The 19,111-nt window shown below is 35.0% G+C and overlaps 1 protein-coding gene across 7 annotated transcripts in view; it reads right to left on the bottom strand.

Annotated features, from left to right (window-relative positions):
• The window catches only part of LOC118195618 (techylectin-5A-like), a 234,275-nt gene that overhangs the window by 103,011 nt on the left and 112,153 nt on the right, over positions 1 to 19,111 (bottom strand). For 2 of the 7 annotated variants that reach the window (XM_085811293.1, XM_085811294.1), the window contains exon 2: positions 7,500 to 7,608. The exons of the other annotated variants lie outside the window; for them this stretch is intronic. The gene's annotated coding sequence lies outside the window, so the exon portion shown is untranslated. The remainder of the gene's footprint in view (positions 1 to 7,499; positions 7,609 to 19,111) is intronic. 7 annotated transcript variants of the gene reach the window in all.

Here is a 19,111-nt window from a genome sequence, read left to right as displayed (position 1 = left end):
TTCTTCAGTTACTCTTTTTCCTCAACAGAATTTGCATATCTCTGCTTCTAGTGTTCTAATCAATATTATTTTTAGCCCAAAGAGGTCATTTGCCCAGAAGGGCTATTAATTTCGTTTTATCATTTTGCGTCGGTTTATTGGTTGACTATAAATGTCCGCTCACTTTTTAAATTGTTGCTACCAAATATTAGAGCCCTGCATTATATTTAAAGAAATTAAGTAATGAAGAGTCTGCATGAATTTATGTATGTTTCTCGCACTGCGAAAAACAACGGCACCTAGAGACATCAAATTTTGAATAACGTACTCCTCCACCCGAATATGAGCATCTGGAAGCCTTAATTAGTATTTATTTCATCTTTTATCAAGCATTTTAGAATTTTTCATTAACAAACAATCAGATTTTACATACACCCAAAGGGCTAGTTTTTTTGACGTTTTGTGCGTTACATTTGTTTATTAAGTATCGTGTTCTTCGCACTCAAACCACAAAATTCAATTCAACAGCAATATCGCAAAATAATTTTTAAATGAGACTATCTTTCTAATTTGCGATACACAGTCTCGCGCGCTGGAGATAATTTTTTTTCCTCCCCCCTCCCCGTACAGTGTAATAATTGGTTTCTTTTAAATCGCTGAGTTTGTTATTCAGAAATTCGTTAAAGTGTTACAAAATATGAAATCGATAATAAAACAAATTACATATTAGGACTTCCGAGGTGCCCATGTTCGATGGAGGATTACGTTATTTAAAATTTGATGCTCTAGATACCGCTGTTGTATCACAGTGCGAGAAACATACATTAATGCAGATTCTCCATTATTTAATTTCTTTAAATATAACACAGTACAATAATATTTGGTGGCGACAATTTGAAAAGTGAAACGGACATTAAAGTTTTCGACGCAAAATGCCAAAACGAAATTAATAGCCGTTCTGGGCTAATGCCTTTTCGGCTAAAAAACATTTTTATCTCCAGCGTTGGAGAGTGTGCATCGAAAATTCTAAAGATATGCTCATTTTAAAATTATTTTCCGATATTGCTGTTGAATTGAATTTTATGGTATAAGTGCGAAGAACAGGATATTTAAAAAGTAAACGTAACACACAAAAACATTAAAAAACACCCCTTTGGTTGTAATATCAAATCTGAAAGCTTTCAAATTTTTGTATTTAGTTATTTTTCATGTTAACTGAAGTGCTGTTTGTTTTTCCACCAACATTTATTTTTGTTTTAGTTTAATAACAATAAACGTAGGTTAAATAGCTGTTCAAATATTTCAATATATGTTTAAATGTTTTCAAATATTGTTTCCTCCACTGTATGTGTTTAGCCACATTCAACCAACTAACGAAAACAACGTTTCCAACGCAACAGCACAGTCTTAGAACTTACTGAATTTTTTTCCTCGAACTTCGTATGTCAGCTTTCCTCGGTTTCCTAATACGACAAAAATATAAAAGGCGAAATTTTTTAAAAATGTGTTCAAAAACTTTAATGCAGGTTAGATGTTAATTTAATACTATTTAATTAATTTGCAAACTGAAACTGATATTCCCCTACAGTTGGAATAAAAGGAAAGACATCTAAGCGCAATTCGAAACGTTACCAACGCGTCAAAAAGAGGAAATGACATCAGCGATTGTAAAAGACATTTAATATAAGAAAGCGGCTGTTATGCTCGCGCACGTAAAAACAGTTTTTCTGAAAGCTAGCGACGTCTGGGCCGACCATACGCATAAATGGTAACTGATGTAGCGTTTTTATAAATAGATTAAAAAATACGCTTGCTTTCGCATAAAGAAAATATGTCCTCCAAAGTATACTTACAATGCAAAAATAATATGCGATTGTTTGCATAATAAATTATTTCTTTGGCCGTACTACATAGGTTTATTACGTAGCGAAGGTCAAATGAAACGATGTTATCTTCAGTTCGAATAAAAATGAGCTTTTTATCTTAAGACAATAAAAAGAATTTTTTGAATATGCCGAAAAATATAAGAATGTTTGTTAAACATATTTCACGAAAATACAAATGAATTTCTGTAGAACCTATTTATTCTATACCGTCACTATTACCAGCTCAGTTTTTACATCTTTGTACGAAGTAATGGAAGTATTGTAATCGCTAAACATTTCGGGTATCATAGTTCAAAGGAAATCGTAAATTTTGACCGTTCCCGGATGACTCTGGATCATTTTTTGCGTGCGGGTAGAAGAAATCTTTTTTCCAAAGCGGATTGTAAAATGGGTTTAAAATGGATTCAAAAGAGAATTTTCCGTGACGTTTGTAAGTACGTACATATTTCGCACAACTCAAAAACCAGTAGCCGTAGAACAATGAAATTTTGTATATGGGACTGCTATAACATCTAGCTGTGCGCCTCCCTTTTTGGTTGCAATCGGTCTCGCCAAACCTATATATAGCATCTCTGTTACGCGGCTCGATGAGCTTAGTTTTTTATTCTTATATTTTGGTAAATTGTGTATTTCAGGCTTTAAAAGTGATTGAATTATGTTAGTCTTACACTCTGGTTGAGATTTTCCTGCCTATTTTTAACAATTAAATGCATGCAACAGTTGTAGAATTATCAATAATTTAAAAGTTTAAGAGGAGTTAAGCTTAACGAGGCTGACATTTGTTTCCATTTGAAACTGTTAGTAGAATAGGAAATTAAGCGAGTTGGTGCACCAACTTCACTCTCTTTTTGCCCAGTGTGACGATAAGGTTAACTTTCAGTTTTGTGCAGAAAATTTTATCTTCCAGCCCGCTTGTCGGATTACTTGTTTTGACGTAAAACTAAATTTTAATTGCAAAAATTGCTTTATAACTGTTTTTAACAGTATTTAGAGTTTTAGTTTCTGCATTTAACAAAGTTTTCAGGTATTTTTGGCTTGTCGCGAAGTGAAAACTGAACTGATTGAATTAGAAATTCGTCTGTGATACAAGTTTAAATGAAATGCAGCAAAAGATGTGTATAATTTAATAAGCCGTACAAGTCATGTAGTGTCCACATCAGGTATTTTCTTCTTGTGTAATTTAGATCAACGGAAAATCATTACAACATAAATAACAGTAATACTTTATATGATTTCCGAAGAAAAACAAACGAACTCGCATGATCAAAAATGACTGGCTCATGAGTTGGATATAAGAAGTTAACAATAAACTTTGTATACATTTGCGAACGAACTATCTAGAGATGAATTCAGTGTTTGGAAATTTCTATCCATGTTGTTTATGTTCACTGCATTTCGAAACTTCACCATCTTTCGCGTCGTTTCTAACATAAATAGCGGAAAGAAAACACAAAATTTTACTATATTTCACGCAAATTATGAGTGAAAGCTTTCGATACGGGTGGCACTAATGATACACACATTTTCGTGACTTGCATACAAAGCAAAAAAGGAAAATATTTACAGTAACCTGTAGCAACAAGTCTCAGGTAGCGTGAAAAAAGCGTTTGCTAAATTGTCCTTGGCATTTATGTGCATACGCATATACTCGGGAGAGAAACGTAAAAAGTTAAATCAATATAATTCTAAATAAATATGAAAATGAAGAATCATCAATGAACTGAAATAACTAATACTCTGTGTATTAGGAATTAAAGTAAACTAAAATTTAAAAGAATGACGATAAACTAATAAAACTTATAAAAAATTTGCGAGCGATCAGATTTTAACGATCAAGGATTTGTTAAGGTATTTTACGCTCACGCTGAGTTTACAATCTTCCAGTCTGCTACTGCACTCACTCCTGCTGGTTTTGTTTATGAAGTACCACTTGCTTCGCACTTACGCCACATAAGATTCAATCGAAATATTACAAAAATTTTTAAAGCGGCATATGTTTAGAATTCCCAATGCTGTGTTATGTGTTGGCTTACGTATTTCGATTTTTTTTTAGTCTTTTCTCAGTTCATTATCAATGTTCAGTTTCGTAGTAAAATGGCTTACAAAACTTCTTCCTGTGTTTGTTTCATTAACGCTTTGTGTGTTGACTTCATTTATTAGAAATCGCGTTCTTCGCACTTATATGACATAAACTTCAATTCAAAAGTAAAATCACAAAATCTTTAAACACAGCGTACCTTTACACTTTCCGATAGACAGTCTCGCGCGTTGGAGATAAAAATATTTTATTCCGCACAGTTTTGCCATCGCTCGTTTCAAACCCTTGAATTTGTTAATCAAAAATTCATTAAAGCTTAACAAAATATAAAATTTGAAATTCCAAATTCGGCTTCCGGGTGCACATGTTCGGGTGGAAGACAGCATTATTCAAAGTTACCGTCGTTTTTTCATAGTGCACATGTATACGTGTAGATTCTTATTATTTAATTTCTTTAAAGATAATACAGGGCGATTGTGTTTGGTGGCAACAATTTAAAAAATGATTTGGTACAAAATCCTGTTTCAAGATTAACAGCCCATTCGGGCTAACGCTCTTTTGGACTAAGAATTATGAAAACTGATTAATTAATGCAGCAGGCTTAAGTTGTAATTTCCTGTCGACGAAGGTCTTTCGAGGGCGAGTTTTTAAAATAATTAAGATTGTTTTATTATACACAGATCAAACTAGGTACCGAAACTAGGTACATCGCCATATCGGTCATCGGTGACTTTCCAGTCCGACGCGTTAGTCATCGGTCACTGACATCAAACTTGTTGATGCTGCTACCAATCTCTCTTGTCTGACAGAGGTCAGCACGCACAAGTCCATGACCTTCATCGTGACACGAAGTCAAATGAATCTGTCGCTGGCAACAGCCTCGAGCACCATATAGGTGACAGCCCAACGAGCCGGGGTACGGGTTCGAAGCCCCTCACCCCTCTTCCCCTACCATCAATTTCTCTAGAGGAATTTCGGCTCGTCACATGTTTACAGTGCTCCCATGCCGCACAGACACTATACATTTACAAGCATCCGGAATTCGAACCCGGTTCTTTCGGCATGGCAGTCAGCGTCGCTAATCTTTATCCTGCTTGAGCGGCGACACTATGTTTTCAGTTCAGATTGCGTCACTTACTAGTGAATGAGAGTACATTTTGTGTTCAGGCCGCCTCAGACACTGTTGACTGACGATTTAAAAAGCTGTATTATTTTATCGTATCTGCCTTATATCAATTTCTACAAATCGGATATCACAGGCTAAACTAAAAGAAATACAAAATAGAATAGGCGCTTAACGTGTTAATGTACATTTAAAAAATTGACCAGAATATTATTAATTTATAAAACAATTGTTTCATATACTATTATATAGGTCTAAAAAAGCATATCATGTATAGAACTTTACGAGTAAACATATTTTCCAATGATATATTAGAAGCACTGAATGAAATATTTGATTTTACATGATTTGATGATTTTGATGTATTTTCCACTTTTAGCTCTTTTCTGGCTAATTCGATTAACATGCTATTTTCTTTTAATAATATCAACAAATACTAGTTAATTAAGTAAACGTCTCTTACTATTTTGATTAACTAGATAACTATTTAATTAATTAAACAAAAAATATTTTTCTTTGAGTAGTAGGACTTGCATGAAAGTACTTTTTAAGTAAACATTTTGTGCAAATGAATACGTAAATTGCATTTGCTTTGAGGAGGTAACTGGTGTTTGAAACTTGTTCTGTGAAGATGTCTAGACATAAAATAAAAATCTCTTCAGAATACCGTCAGAGTGCAGGAAATTAAAAGGAAGGAAAAGTAACATGTGACAGGTTTCTGAAGTGCGAGAGACAAGAAACATTTTATGTAAAAAAGGAAATGTTTCTAGGAAAGTTTCTGAAAGGTTTCGCACTCACATTATGAATGTAAAATCAGTTAGGATTACCGCTGTAATTAGTTACAGGATATGCCCGTCTTTTGAAAGTTCTCTTTGATGCCATTTCTCTTTTGTGAAAGAGTTGCCAAGGTAGTACGTTTTCAGTATATGAAAGAAATCCGAAGAGAACTCGTGCTTTTACTAAAAGGAGGTTTCATTCATCCTTTTATTCTGCTCTGACCTCTTTAGTCCAAAGGGGCAACTTGCCCAGAAGGGCTATTAATTTCGTTTTGGCATTTTGCGTTGATTCACTATAAAAGTCAATCACTTTTCAAATCGTTCCCACCAAACACCAGAGGTCTGCATTATATTTAAAGAAATTAAATAACGAAGAATCTGAATGAATGTATGTATGTATGCATGTTTCTCGCACTGTGAAAAAGCAACGGTACCTAAAGACATCACATTTTGAACAACGTAGTCTTCCACTCGAATATGGGTATCTGGAGGCCCAGATTTGGAAATTGTTTCATTACCTATTTCATATTTTGTAAAACTTTAACGAATTTTTGATTAACAAACTCAACGATTTCAAAGCCTTCCATTAACATTAACATCGCGTGCATTTCAAGCACGAATGTTTTATGGGTGAGGTTTATTTATTTATTTATTTTTATTTTTTTGTGATGTTGCTGTTGAACTGAATTTTATAGTTTAAGTGCGAAGAACATGATATTTAATAAATAAAGGTAACATACAAAACGTTAAAAAAACACGCTTTTGAACATATTATAAAATCTGAAAAATCTACAATATTCGGGGAAGGTTTGCAGGCTGTTGTGACAGATTAAAAGGAACTGGACTACAGGCAAGCAAAATAAAAGAAAAGAATCAATTTCGTAAATTATCAGACATACTTGTTTTAGACCAGTGATCTCAAACTTGTGGGACTTCCGAAGCATTTCACTTGGCCGCGAATACGTTTCCCGTAGATAAGTTAACATTATTATAACAAAAATGTGTTTAAAGGGCTTTAAATTTTAATGATCTGGAATCGGAGTTTACATTATTTTCATTACCATTAAAAACGAACCTGAGTAACGTCTCATAAAGTCTACAAATGGAGCTTGCTTACATCGATGCAGGAACGTGAAACTGTGCAATGACCTCACCAAGTTTCGAAATCCGGACCTCCCGAATACTAGTCGAGCGTGCTGCCAGTTATTACACCACGAAGTAATACGGAAAGGAGGGAGAAAATACCTTATATACTCCCCCTTTTACAGGGCGACTGGGTATTAAGGGTCCGTACTCGCCAAATGCTGGTGGTGACAAATTATCGACCCCCACCTTTTTCTTTGGGAGCCAATTGTAGAGTCTTTTAGAATTTTTTGAAGGGAGGAAATTGAAGAAATCCACAGAGCCCTCGCGGGATTCGAGATCCAGAGCATCCGAATACACCTCGGGTGTGCTTCCAGTTACACCATGTGAAGGCATGAGGAAAATGAGGGAGAAAACACTTATAATCTTATTCAAAGATGTGAAGATACTGATTTGATTAACTTTTATTCATACTTTCCAAAAGATTAATACTCTCGGTATATTTATATGTGCACAGTTTTTCCCACAATTATATGCACATTTATATGTGCACATATCCCACATTTATATGTGCACAGTTTTTGTTGAAAATTAAGAAGTCTTAAAACAAGTACCTGATTGACCGAAGAGCGTCTTTTTAAAATTCGTGAGGAAGATAGTTTCTAGTAATTTGTCTCCATGCTTAGGAATTTCATCGAAATTGAAACGCCGAAAAACTGAAAGCTGTATTAAAAAATAAAATTCATAATTATTTACATACAAATATTATGAATTTAACGAAAAAAGCAATAATTAATTTTCTAAACAATTCAGACATATATTTTGATTAAAATATAATTTTTATGAATTTAAATACATTAAGCTTTATTTTTCGTTAGTAAAATATGCTTCTAATGATATTCTATTACGTAGCTATAGTTTGGCATTTTAGAAAAAGTTTGTGGAGAACATTTTGTATCTCGTTTTAGCTTGTCCAAAAGGCCTTACGGTTACCAAAACTCAATATTACACTGCTGTACATTACAATTGCTACACCACTAAGAAGGGCATGCAATAAACGTTAAATTTCATGACAGGTGCTACATCTGCAAACGACTATCATTCCATCATATGCGAAAAAACAGCTATCTTGTGTATAAATGGAAAGATAGCACTTTGGGAATCGCTTGGACGTTGATCGATAGTGTAAAATTCGTTTGATGTCTCGTGCAAAAAGAAGCAGCTTCTAACAACCTGGGTCGAAATTCTACAGGGTCATGGTCTGTCAGGACTGCGGTTTATCGTTCTGCTACATTTCTGCTCCTGTTGGCCGAGATCACATGACTGTCTTCCGAATATGGAATCGATAGGTTCAGGAGGGCCATACTGAATCAAGATGTCAGCGGCTTTGAGCCACCAACGCCTAAGAGAACAAACACATTACCCTCTCTGCACTGCAGGATCGTCTAACCACATCACGTACCTAAAGCCAGGAACTTAGCTTGCGTGTAGGACGACGTCTGCGATACCACAGATTGTCCATGCGGCTTCCCTTGGCGATGCAGTAGAGTCAGGTGCGCCTTCATAGGTGAGTCAAACGATAACACTGGACACAAAAGTGGCACCATGTCGTCTTTTCAGATTAATCCTTGTCCTGCGTACAACATCATGATGGACGTGTTGGTGTGTGGATCCACCGAAGAGAACAATTGTCAGCTTGCATTCATCATAGTTATACGGACCCGGTACCTGGTGTGCTGCTATGGAGTGCCGCTGGGTATATATTCGGTCATGTCTTGTTCGCATGCCCGGTAATGTTTGCTGATGTCGTTAAATTTCTATGTTGTCCGTGCTATCCTGATCTTGCTCGATACAAAGGGCGTTCAATTACTGCCCTGCCCAGCACATTCTCCAGATCTCTACCCATTTAAAAACATCTCTACATTTGTTGCCTACAGATTGACCTGCCACCACTCGCCAGCCACTACAGCTGACCACTGGCACAGAATATCCATGAACTCTGGTGTACAGAGTCGAAGGATGGAATGAAGCTATCTAAGATCAGTTTGGCTCATTGCCCAAACCATATTACAATTTAACTTTCTGACAAAGGTGGCAGGTGTGTGTCCTACCATAATATAATGGTACGCTGAATGCTATTTTCTTTCTCTCCAGGTGTAGTAATTTTAATGGTCAGCAGTTGTATTTAACTTACCAAAAATAGATTGTTCCCATCTTCTACTTAATACTAGAACGCAAGAGAAGGATGCAATTTAAATTATAAAATTGTTGATGAACAGGAAGCTTATACTGAAACTACAAAAGCAGTTACGTAAACAAAAATATGAAAGTATACATAAAAGCTCAACCAAACATGTACCTCAACCAACGTCATCAGTGTGGAAGTATTTAGACAGATTAGAATTTCTTCCGTGTACGTCGGCAGCGTACGAGACAATTTTGTGTGCGTTTTGCGTTTCAACGTGTCACGTTTATGCGTTGACGTATGATTCATAGCAGTATTATATGCTGATTTCTTCGAAAAATGGAAAAGTTCGACTGTTAAGTGTCGGAATGCAAAGTATCCTTTTCAAGGACACGTGCGAAATGCACTTTTTATGGGCTAGGCCAGTAATTTCTCTAGTTATCACTACAGTCTTCTTCTTAAGTCCAGGAAGTTAGCCATTAATATCGCTGTTTGCAAAATTAGAAACAAAACTCGATATTTAGATGTATACTCGACATTTAGGTCAATTTATACATTAGTAATCTCTGATAAGAAGCTGTTGAGTGCTGAACGTAAATAACATCGCCGAAAGAGTTTGTTAGCTGATTTGTTAGTAAACTCATCTAAGGAACTGATAAGTTGTCAAGAACGGGATAAAAACATCAGATTCCATTCCTTTATCATACTAGAAAAAAAAATAGTCTTAGCTCGTTTTAAACCTTTAAAGGAACTGATTTGTTTCTATCTTTCGATTGACATATTTGTTCTAGAAAATATTTACAGTAGTTTTTTTTTTCTTTCTTTTTGAAATTTTGGCACTTGTACCGCCTTTTAATTGATGATTCAACTGATATGGCACACACTGCCGTGACATAAAATGTTTAGTATAATACAAAGGATTCGGGAGTTCGTTCGAGAGTGAACTTAGATTTGAAACTTAGATTTAAACTTTACTTATATTTAAAACTTAAACTAGATATTCGCTTGATTTAATTAGATTAAACTGAAATGTTGTCCCACAGCAGATTTGTTGTTTTCTGTAATTAAAAATGCCTATGTTTCCATATATAATAGTTAAAAATATTTTACTTTAAATAATTTATTGTTATCTTCGTGTTACCCATACATTTTTAAAATATTTAATGAGATTTCTGTAGATTTGCTAATTATACCTGTTTAGCGGTTTTGAAGTTTTTAAAGGAATAATATCCCTCTTCTTGGCAAGAAAAAAAAAAGAAAGAAAGAAACGTTGCCAATGAAACTTCAGCTAGCATCCAGTTCAAGTTGACAATACATTTCTGCATATCTTAAGAGGGATCTAACACTGTCCGAAAGTGTAAAACCGCTCTACACTGACAGTTCGTCCTTCACTTGGTTCACGGTCAACGGGCTAGCTACATAACATTTTCGTGGTTTTGTCGACGGTCAAAAGAAATAAGGTTACGTTTTTCCCAACGCTAGCGTCATTTACTTACAAAAATGGGAGAAACGAAGATACAAAAGTAGGAGTTGCTTTTAAATACACCGGAGTCAATGGCGTAACAAAAGCAAAATCTTATAGCATAGTAACCTCGGTTTTTTCCATGCACGAAAGATTACAGCTCAGATCCTTTACAATAATCCTCCATAAAAGCAATTTTCCTTGAGTAGTTAGAAGTCAACAGCGACCAAGTGGTTGAGTCGCTGAACACTGGTAGTTTGGTCCGGGATCAGAATTCCGGCAATCGGCCTGGCTGCATGGGCTTTGTTCCCACGTGTAACGAGTATTACGAGACAATTTCTCTCAGAAAGTCCTTCACACAGGCATCTCTTCCCTTAGGCAGATAACTCTCGTGTGCTTTGCCGTCACAACTAAGTCTAGGATATTTAGATTGGTTTGGTCTAGTTAATTGTGGCAAAGCACAATAGGACTCTCTTCGTGGAAGAATTTATGAGGGAAACCGACTCGTATCCACGTTATACATGGGGAAAACCACGAAAACGCCCATGCAGTCAGCCCGTTCACCGGAATTCGAAACCCGGACCGAACCACCATTTTACCGCTCGGCCGCTGGTGGCCTAAGGATATTTAGAATAAAAGATGAAATTTCTAAGAATTAAAAATAAGGACTAAAATCTTTCAATGTTGATAGCTTCAGATATGTTTCAGCGGTAGTTTCCGCGGTAGAGCTGCTATTTTTCAAGTTTTACGCACATAAGAGTAAATACGCATTGGTTTTCATACGGTCAGCGACGTACGAAAACTTCTCCTTCAAATTAAATTTACCAGATAATTTCTGCATTAAAACATCATTATTTGCATTATATTCCCTCTTCACAAAAGGCATTTGTAACTATAGCAGACTCATAATTAACTAGGGGTGGGCAGGATGCATTAACCTGGTTGTAACTAACCAAACCCCCCTAAAAAGAGTTTGTTTATTGCAAAACATGGAAAAATTACCATTTCAGGCAACTGAAATAAAATAGAATTGTTTAAGAAAAGCATGGAATAACAACGTTAACAAATGATGTTATAGCATTTGGGAGTAACTGATCGTAATATGGAATGTAATAAAACACTTTTAAATCATTCGGTTCAATAGAAAAGTGCAGAGCTAATTAATTTTGCATTCCGCGTTGTCTAGTACGATATACAAGAGTAATGTAAACAAAAACGAACAGCAGGAGCATCGCCTCGATAATGAGAAACAAACAGGCGCTGCCCTAATTGACTTCGCTCCTTTCGCCCTAGTCTTGGCTTGCTGTTTATTCTAATTAGTTTATTCACACCGCCTATATACACAAGTTTTGCCGATGATCATTTCACTATCGAGTATTTTTTGTGATAAATAATAAATAGTGTCATTATTTCAAATAATTTTGCTGTATTGTCTTCTCGATTACTTAGAAGGACAAGACTTTTTTTTCCCCTTAATTTCCAGTGCGGCCACTACTAAAGCCGGAAGCGGTGGTCACTTTATCATGGAGGCACTAACAGGTGGGCCACCGTTGCGGCCTATGAAGGGACAGACAAAGAGGACATTAAATGACGAGACACAATTTTTCAAAACAAGTTCATCGAACTTTATAAAAGAAAAAAAGGCGAAAAAATTGTCAAACGTAAGCAATTCTAACTGACTGTTTTACGCAAGTCTGAACCCAATGATATCAAGTGGTGCAAGAGACACTTGAATCAGGCTCCTGGGCGATAGCCGCATGTACTTTAGTAAATATCATTCCTTAATGCCATTTATAAATTAATTCCTTCGTTTCTAATGACGTTCTGCCGTTATTTACAGTGCGTTCTTTTTGCTTTGAAAACTAATTAAATTTACGTAGCTAATTTAACTTGTCTTTCATTTGAAATTGCTTTAAATAAAGGTAAATTCTTAATAAAAAAAATCTGAAAGGTTTCAGATTTTAAATTACGTTCAGAGGGACTTTTTTAACATTTTGTGCGCTACCTTTATTTATTAAATATCATGGTCTTCGCACTTAAACCATAAAATTCAGTTCAAGAGCAATATCGCAAAATAATTTTAAATTGTGCATATCTTTAGAATTTCCGATACACAGTCTCCGCTAGAGATAAAAACGTTTTTCCTGTGCAACATTGCCATCGGTCTATTTGTACTCCTTGAGTTTGTTAATCAAAAATTCATTAAAGTTTCACAAAATATGAAATCTATAATAAAACAAGTTCCAAATTTGGACTTCCAGATGCCCATATTCGCAGTAGGATTACGTCATTCAAAATTCGATGGCTCTAGGTACCGCTGTTTTATCACAGTGCCAGAACCATAGATACATTTATGCATATTTTTCATTTTTTAATTTCTTCAAATATAATACAGGGCGATAATATTCGGTAGCAACAGTTTGAAAAGTGAAACGGACATTCAGAGTGATTCGACGCAAAATCGCAAAACGAAAACACTAGTTCCTCTGAAACAAAGCCCCCTTTGGACTAAACATTTTTTATATTAATTATAATACTGGTTACTCTTCTTATCGGTTCTTTTATATTAATTATAATACTGGTTCTTCAGTTATGTTACTAGTTATCAATTATAATAGTAGTTATAACTGATTTCGGATTAAAAGTGCACGTCATCACGACTCTTCATCGAGAATCTGCCGCATTATCACCTGGTTAATGAAGGGGCTAATGTATTTATTGTAACGAAATTTGTATATAGTATGTAAATAATTTTAATGAAATTATTTGTGCAATTATAATATTTCTCTGTATAATGTAACACGAAATGCTTGAAATGCTCCTTTTAGCTTTGCCGGAAAAGCAAGAATACAAAGGCAATTCTATTTAACATGGAGTAAATATTTATCTTCTTAAATTGGCAACAAATTACCAAAAGGTCATCAGACTTGTGACATTTTGGTCTAGTCCCTGTTTAACTAATTAGTACTGTAACTGAAAAACTGTAATAAATCCCATATGTAACTCTAACCGTATATATTTTCCAGAAATTTCGAGATTTAGAAGGTACAAGAGATTTCTCGGCGGCCCAGGGAAAAACTATATAAGCTCGAAAATAGCATCAGTTCTGAGTTGTTTAGTTCAGCTTAAATACGTGTAGTATTGACATATCTGTGTGAGCTTCGCCTTTTAGATGCGCTTACGATGTGTTTAACCACTTGCGCTAAAAAGACGTGCCACGCACGTCGAGACGTTTTGTCTCAAACCGCGAGCGACGTGAACACCACGTCGATAGGCATTTATCGCAAAAATGAAAATAACTAAACACTAAATAATAATACACTAAAAACGAGATTGTTTATGTTTAGAAACGTGCACGAACTCAGTTAATACACAATAATTTAATATTATAATATAGATTTTTGTGGCAACAATTCTGCTTTTTATATATGGCTTTGAGCCTGATAACTCACGGAATGTTATTCTTTTTGTAATGTTTAGAATGCTAAATAAATAAGTTCGTTGTTAATTAAAAAGGTTTTCTCTGCGAAATATATTACCTTTCGTCCGAAGTTATTAAATAAGTCAAGAAATGATTAATTTCAAACAGTTTATTTCTCGAGTTACAACTCTGGATTGCACTCGCAGACGCGGAGCGACGTAAATGAGACACTTTACCGCTTGTTATATTGTAGCGCACGGCACCGCAACCGTGAAGTTTAATCGTAGCGCAAGTGGTTAACGTTCTTATTAGTTTCAAGTGTAACTACTTATTGTGCTCTGTCCTACTGAGAAGAACTGTACGAGTATTTTCGTAGAAAATTCCAGAACTTTAAAGTTCTTTTTTTTTTTTTTTTTTTTTTTTTGTAAAATAAATTTTATCAAGCTGGCATCATCGATTCTGTGTGCACTCAAGCCATTACGAACCCGTACGCACGCAAAATTATCATATTTTTAAACTGGAATCTGATTTCTTTAATAAAATGTTCTGCGAAGTTCTTGCATTGCATTACCATAGTGATACAGATACATTTTACAAGTACATAAAACACTGATTTATAATTTCAGGATTAATTGCAATTCTTCTAGAAAGAGTTCTAAGCATAAAAATGTAACGAAATTTAAGAATTTGGTAAGTGTGTCACTGAATTTATTTCAAAATGTTACACACAAGGAGTAAAATCATAAAAAATATAGGTTCATTGTAATTGGTTATTTGAAATTGGTTGCTTTATTTTAATTAAGGTAAAAACATACGAGGCTTTCTATTGAGGGAGGGAAGCCTTAGCGGAGAACTTTCTAAAAGGAACTGACTCTTATACATGTAGCACATAACGAAAAACATGAATAGGCTTATTCATTAGGATTCAAACCGGGGTTAAACTGCCAGTGTTCAGCAGTTTTAACCAGTTTGATAGTGTTAATTCTGGTTATTTGAGACTGGTCTTAATTCTGGTCTTGATTTTAAATTTTAAAAAATAAAAGACTAATTTTTATTTCTATAAAATTTTAATGAGATAATTTTGGTTGTCTTAGATAAATAAGATTATGTAGAAAGTTCTCCGCTAAGGCTTCCCTCCCTCAATAGAAACGTATGTTTTTACCTAAATTAAAATAAAACAACGAATTTCAAATAACCAATTACAATGAACCTATATTTTTTATGAATTTACTCCTTGTGTGTAACATTTTGAAATAAATTCAGTGACACACTTACCAAATTCCTAAATTTCGTTACATTTTTATGCTTAGTACTCTTTCTAGAAGAATTGCAATTAATGTAAATATTAATTTTTGTGTAACAGAATATATTCACGAAAATGCATTTGCTGCGAACTGTGGATTCCTGACCATAAATATTTCGGTACTATTCCGTTTTGAGGACCGTAAAAAATTGCAGCGAAAATGTATGCGCAAAAGAGCCAAATCTAGCAAACGCGCCCATTTAACAGCGCGCCAAATCTAGCGTACGCGCTGATTTTAGATTGCGTAAGTTTATATAGTTCTATATTTCTTAAGATTTTCTTAAGACGCCATATTAATTTTTAAATCATTTTTTAATATCCTATGGATTTAACAATTTGGGAATTGCCCACGACGAAAAGTCGGCAATAAAATTTTGGGTAAAGTGCAGAATCACCCACTGTTTGACGCGTTTTTAAGAACTGCACATACTCAGTATCCATGTGTACATCTACCTATTCTCACTTTAAAAAAAATCCCAGAATTGCACAAAAAGGGCACTGCGCACACCCTTGGCTTTACCTATGTACACATCGACCTATTTTCACTTAAAAAGTAAAAGAAAATTGACAAAAATCCAATTGTTTTTACCCTTGTAAAAAGCGGCAAACAAAAATGAGTATGCGATTCCGCACTTTACCGAGAATATTTTCAAAGAAAAGGCATCATTCATTATAGAAAATTGCGTTTGAACAACCAACGAGATTAAATTATGCTTTAGCGATAAGTCGGTAGCGAAAGAGCGATGCAGGCATCCATTCAGTTATGTTTAGCAATTTTAATATAAATTATAATAATAAAAAAGTATTAGATGAAATTCACCTTTCATCTAAATTAAAACATCAATCTTAGATAGTTATTTACTATTATACTTCCTTTCTTGCCGCAATTATTTTTGGCGGCATTGGCATCAACAATAGTTTGACGATTTTTTACGGCCCTCGAAACCGAATAGTACCAATATTTCTTTTTTATACTTTTTTTATTTTTCAAAATTAAGATAAATTCTTTTTTAACCTAAAATATACTCTCCTTCATCCTTCACTATTTCCTCAGCAGTTCTGGAATTCCCCCCTCCCACTAGGGTGTGCAGGTGTCTGTAAAGTCATCGTCTAACTTTACAGACATTCTAGGAAGAGGCTCGTCTTTTGGGTGTAGTTTCCGGGTGGAATGTCTTGGAACCACCGCTGGACATTGGCCTATGATACCTGTCTAGTTGCTATATACTGCATTATTATTCCTACAGATAATTATTTAATTGAACTCATGGAACAAAATATGCCAACTACGCTTTTTTGTCGCGGCCATTTAGCTTTGAAGAAGTAGCTGTTAAAACCGAACTGCACTTTTTAAAACTTGCAATGAATATAACAATAAGATGAAATTCCTACTTGCTTTTTACAGAACGTTGATGCATACAGTTTATTTTGTACCCCTCCGACTTTTAGTTCAGTTGGAAATGCCTCATTATTTATCAAACGCTCAATATGATCCACAAATAAACCATACTACAAAGTACTCGTCTTTAAATACTAAAAATAGAAGCACATTTATTCAGAAAGCCAAAATATATTTACCGCCAACAAAATGCCCACTTATTACATGAGTCATTCTTGCATTTAATTGCAACAGATGGAGCGTTTATTAGAAACTTCCCTGTAGATCATTCAAATTATTAATGCCTTCTAAATTAACATTTGGTCGGTATATTTCTAATAAGGTTTTCCTCTGATGAGCAGTCGAACTTCGTTATACCAAATGCTATGCTTACATCCTGCTACCCCTTCGTTAAATTTATCTGCAATTGCCGAACCCCTTATGTATATATTAAAAGCATAATATATTTTTTGCTTTCCATATTTTGATTTTATATTAGTCTTTTGTTTCACCTCGTGCGATCCCTTTGTTAAATATATTGTTGCAGGCGTACGGGTTCGTAATAGACTGAATGCAAAAGTCCGACAAGAAGTAAATAAAATTATTCTTATCACAAGAAATGTAACAAAACGCTAGGTTTTCCTCAAAGATATCCGTACAATATCACACACTAGTTATATTTTAAACTACTAAAAAGTTAAATAGAACGTAATCCAATGCGCAGAGAAAGCTAATCCGATCTCATAATTACAGCGTTAAGTAAACAACAAAAACTGAACTGAGATGCTTTTTTCCGGCTTTTGTAGCTTTTTAAATCGGCCACGCGAGGTAGTTCTAGCAATTTCTGAAAAGCAAAAAGAGTAGAATTAAGGTTACAGTTAACATAGCAGTCAATCACATTTATTCAGTTTAAATATAAATTACGAGATATCTATTTGTTAAATGCGCGTCTGTATTTTTAGTATTTCGGCGTAGCTTTCTCTTAAAACTCGTCACGCGCTGCATTGCACGAGGAAATGAAACAATCTTTAATTTTCCAACCTCCTTTTTTATATTTTCAGAGAAAAATACATGTTTTGCTTTTCATAAACCTACAATTTCTGTACAGTGCCTGTTTCAGTGAACCCATGTGGGATTGCTCGGTCGAAATCAAAACGGGAAAAACTCTCAAGCAGCGATACGCAAAATTGTGTTTCAAACTTGGAGGAAAAGCCGTCGGAGACTTTAGCGTTGCTTCAGTCCTGATTTCTTCCTGAAGATTAAAAAAATCCCTAAAAGGACAGCATTTGGGGACTCTGGAGAACATCAAGGCGGCTACGACAAGGTTACTAAAGGACATCCCTGTGACGGATTTCCAGGATGCATATAAAGCACGGAACAAGTGTGTAACAGCAGGAGGGATGCATTTCAAAGAATACTGAGCAATTGTACGAATCGGTTCAATAAATTTCTTTAAAAAAACGGGCGCATTACTTTCGGGACAGACCCTGTACTTATGTTAGTTTTTTTGCCTCTTAAAAATTAGGATCTTGTTTGAGTTCGGTCAAACGTGTAGCCCCAACCAACAGCCAAGTATCTACAGGACGTTTGCGACCTCGTTTCAAAAATCCTGAAAACTACCGTGGAATGTAAAACTTAATCTGAAATAATTTGGAATATTTATATGATATACATACACATATGCATATACTATTTTCAAACTATTTCACTACTAAGCAAAAAGTGTAATTTTATAAATTTATTAAAAATCAATTTATATTTCCCATGTCTTTTAGCCAAGTACTTATCTCTTGGGCTTCTAAACATTTTAAACAATAATAGCCAAGTTTAGCTTTTCTTTGAGGGAATTTGAATTCTGATAATTTCTTCTTATTTTTCTTTGCTCGCAATTGCAGTTCAATCAGCAAGACATGCTCTGTAAACAGTGGCTTAATTCTTAAAATAATACATTAGGTTTGGTTTAGTTTATTTGACTACAACAAAGCACTCGAGGGCTATCTGCCTAAGGTGGGGGCGGGATGTCTTCGTGGAGAACTTTTTAAGAGGAACTGGCTCGCATACACGTTACACATGGGGAAAACCACGGAACTGTCCGTGCAGTCAGCCCACGCGCCGGAATTCGAACCCCGAACCGAACTACCGACGTTGAGCTACTTTACCGCTTGGCTACTGACGAGCCTTCTTAAAGTACTAGATTTTCTAATCTAGTACTTTAAGAATGAAATATACATACGTTTCATGAAATATACATACGTTACTTACGTATTATCTCGTCGACCCTGAAAGTTGGCTACTATCGAACCTTGAAAGTTGGAGGAGATCCCGCCAAAGTTGCGTCAATCTTTCGGAATTCTGTCGCCTCTGCATTTAAAATACACTTAGTATTCAGCCAACTTTGTTTTTGGGCTTATTAATTTTTTTTTTACCGAGTTTTTGTTTTATTTCACCTTGCTGTTTGAACGAAACCTCTGTTTAAAACA

The sequence above is a fragment of the Stegodyphus dumicola genome, chromosome 2, assembly GCF_044657685.1.
Source record: "Stegodyphus dumicola isolate Sdum_Otavi_A_Nest chromosome 2, ASM4465768v1".
Taxonomy (NCBI): Eukaryota; Metazoa; Arthropoda; class Arachnida; order Araneae; family Eresidae; genus Stegodyphus; species Stegodyphus dumicola.
This window is presented reverse-complemented; position numbering and strand designations above follow the sequence as displayed.